The sequence below is a fragment of the Oncorhynchus nerka genome, linkage group LG18, assembly GCF_034236695.1.
Source record: "Oncorhynchus nerka isolate Pitt River linkage group LG18, Oner_Uvic_2.0, whole genome shotgun sequence".
NCBI lineage: Eukaryota > Metazoa > Chordata > Actinopteri > Salmoniformes > Salmonidae > Oncorhynchus > Oncorhynchus nerka.
Genome location: NC_088413.1, coordinates 22,204,588 through 22,208,156, shown reverse-complemented (window position 1 = coordinate 22,208,156; position 3,569 = coordinate 22,204,588). Strand labels below are relative to the sequence as shown.

Below are 3,569 nucleotides of genomic sequence, written 5' to 3'. Positions count from 1 at the left end.
CTACAGACCAGATACAACAACCTGACTAAAGAGAGAGACCAGTTACAGACCAGATACAACAACCTGACTGTAGAGAGTGACCAGCTACAGACCAGATACAACAACCTGACTAAAGAGAGAGACCAGATAAAGACCAGATACAACAACATGACTGTAGAGAGTGACCAGCTACAGACCAGATACAACAACCTGACTAAAGAGAGAGACCAGCTAAAGACCAGATACAACAACCTGACTAAAGAGAGAGACCAGTTACAGACCATATACAACATCCTGACTAAAGAGAGAGACCAGATACAGACCAGACACAACAACCTGACTAAAGAGAGAGACCAGTTACAGACCAGATACAACATCCTGACTAAAGAGAGAGACCAGCTACAGACCAGATACAACAACCTGACTAAAGAGAGAGACCAGTTACTGACCAGATAAAACAACCTGACTAAAGAGAGAGACCAGTTACAGACCAGATACAACAACCTGACTAAAGAGAGAGACCAGCTACAGACCAGATACAACAACCTGACTAGAGAGAGACCAGTTACAGACCAGATACAACAACCTGACTAAAGAGAGAGACCAGCTCCAGACCAGATACAACAACCTGACTAAAAGAGATCAGCTACAGACCAGATACAACATCCTGACTAAAGAGAAAGACCAGATACAGACCAGATACAACAACCTGACTAAAGAGAGAGGCTATCTTCAGGCAAAGCTTTTGTGATAGGTGAGATATAAACTCTGAAAAATTAGAAGTAAAATCAACAGTAATTATATATCAGTGGGTTTATGAGTATAAAGATACTGGCTATGTTTCTCAATGTGTTCACCTTTGCTCTTCAACAGAGCTGCATTTTCAAAAGGGATGGAGAAACTTTGACTACAGTTGTACTTCCTCTCTACTAAGAAGAAAACCTGGGACGAGAGAGGAGCAGTCCTGGTGATCATAAACAGCAGAGAGGAACAGGTGAGAAAAGAGAGAGAGGCAACATAACCAACAAAAACAAGTCACAACGCAGCTCTTTCGCACGCTGGGTATGTACATAGTCAATGGTAGGCTTCGAGGGGACTCCTATGGTAGGTACACCTATAGCTCATCTCTTGGCAGTACTACTGTAGACTACTTTATCACTGACCTCAACCCAGCATTGAGGTCAGTGAGTCTCTCAGAGCGTTCACAGTCAGCCCACTGACACCCCTATCAGACCACAGCAAAATCACAGTCTACTTGAACTGAGCAATACTCAATCATGAGGCATCAAAGCCAAATGAACTGAGTAACATTAAGAAATGCTATAGATGGCAGGAATGCAGTTTGGAAACCTACCAAAAAACAATTAGGCAACAACAAATTCAATCCCTTCTAGACAATTTCCTGGGTAAAACGTTCCACTGTAATAGTGAAGGTGTAAACTTGGCAGTAGAAAATCTTAACAGTATATTTGACCTCTCAGCTTACCTATCAAATCTAAAAATCTCAAATAGAAAACCGAATAAAATGAACAACAATGACAAATGGTTTGATGAAGAATGCAAAAATCTAAGAAAGAAATTGAGAAATCTGTCCAACCAAAAACATAGAGACCCGGAAAACCTGAGTCTACGCCTTCACTCTGGTGAATCACTAAAACAATACAGAAATACACCACGGAAAAAGAAGGAACAGCATGTCAGAAAGCAGCTCACTGTAATTGAAGAATCCATAGACTCTATGTCACGAATCCCACTTCCTGAGTCTGTGTTTGCCTGTGTTTCTGTCCTGGAGTGTGTTTCCGGTGTCCTGGAACGCACCCTGTCTGGTTGCCGGGCGAATTAGCTTGTTGGGAGATCGATGTTCACCCGCACCTGTATCCTATCAGTAATCTGCACACCTGTCCTGATCATCACCTCTCCCCTTCAAAAGCTCTGACCTGACATCCATTCCCTGCCGGATCGTTAGCCATGAACAGTATGTTGTGCCATAGTATCAGCCTCAAGTTGGATACAATTTGTTTTGTTGTTTTTACGTATTGCGTGCCTTAAACTTACCTCCGTTTGTTCTGTCTTCAGTTCCTCACCCTGATCATTTACCCCATTCCCGCCTGGTCGTCGTCGGATTCCGCTACCCCATTGGATCCACCTATTTACTCCCATCAACTCACCACCGCTGCCCGCTACGCCACCTGGATATATCTACCCATTCACATTCACTTGTAAATAAATACTCACCTTCTTCCTACTCTCCTTGTCCTGGTCTGCTTCTGGGTTCGATTTTGAAAGAACGTGACACTCTAACCACTTCTGGGAAAATTGGAAAACACTAAACAAACAACAACACAAAGAATTATCTATCCAAAATGGAGATGTATGGGTAAACCACTTCTCCAATCTTTTTGGCTCTATAAAATAGAATAAAGAGCAAAAATATGTACAGGATCAAATACAAATCTTAGAATCAACTATTAAAGACTACCAGAACACACTGGATTCTCCAATACCTTGAATGAGTTAAAGGACAAAATAAAGACCCTCCAACCCAAAAAGGCCTGTGGTGTTGATGGTATCCTCAATGAAATGATCAAATATACAGACAACAAATTCCAATTGGCTATACTAAAACTCTTTACCATCATTCTAAGATCTGGCATCTTCCCCAATATTTGGAACCAAGGACTGATCACCCCAATCCACAAAAGTGGAGACAAATTTGACCCCAATAACTACCGTGGGATATGCGTCAACAGCAACCTTGGGAAAATCCTCTGCATTATCATTAACAGCAGACTCGTACATTTCCTCACTGAAAACAATGTACTGAGCAAATGTCAAATTGGCTTTTTACCAAATTACCGTACAACAGACAATGTATTCATCCTGCACACCGTAATTGACAACCAAACAAACCAAAACAAAGGCAAAGTCTCCTCATGCTTTGTTGATTTCAAAAATCCTTCCCATATCTACTGGGGGAAATTCCACAGTGTGCCACCACATTAGCAAGATGTGTGACCTGTTGCCACAAGAAAATGGCAACCAGTGAAGAACAAACACCATTGTAAATAGAACCCATATTTAATTCTTATTTATTTTCCCATGTGTACTTTAACTATTTGTACATTGTTACAACACTGTATATATACATAATATGACATTTGTAATGTCTTTATTGTTTTGAAACTTCTGTATGTGTAATGTTTACTGTTAATTGGTATTGTTTATTTCACTTTTGTATATTATCTAACTCACTTGCTTTGGCAATGTTAACACATGTTTACCATGCCAATAAAGCCCCTTGAATTGAATTGAATTGAGGGGAGAGAGGGAGGGAGGGGAGAGGAGAGAGAGGGAGGGAGCAGAGAGAAGATACAGGGAGCGAGGGGAGAGGTGAGAGAAGCGAGAAAGAGGGAGAGAGCTGAGAGAGAAGCGAGAGGGAGGGAGGGAGAGGTCAGAGAGGAGAGAGAGAGAGGGAGGGAGGTGAGAAATAAGAGTGAGAGAGAGCGAGAGAGAGGGGGGAGAGAGGAGCAGACCTGGTGATCATAAACAGCATAGAGGAACACATGAGAAAGAGAGAGAGGGAGAATAGA

The 3,569-nt window shown here is 41.8% G+C and overlaps 1 long non-coding RNA gene across 1 annotated transcript; it reads left to right on the top strand.

Moving 5' to 3' along the window:
- The first annotated feature begins 775 nt into the window (after window positions 1-775).
- LOC135561550 (uncharacterized) lies at window positions 776-2,216 on the top strand. The gene is made up of 3 exons (XR_010459553.1): window positions 776-973; window positions 1,772-1,954; window positions 2,056-2,216. It is a non-coding gene; the product is annotated as an uncharacterized LOC135561550 (long non-coding RNA).
- The last annotated feature ends 1,353 nt before the right edge of the window (window positions 2,217-3,569 follow it).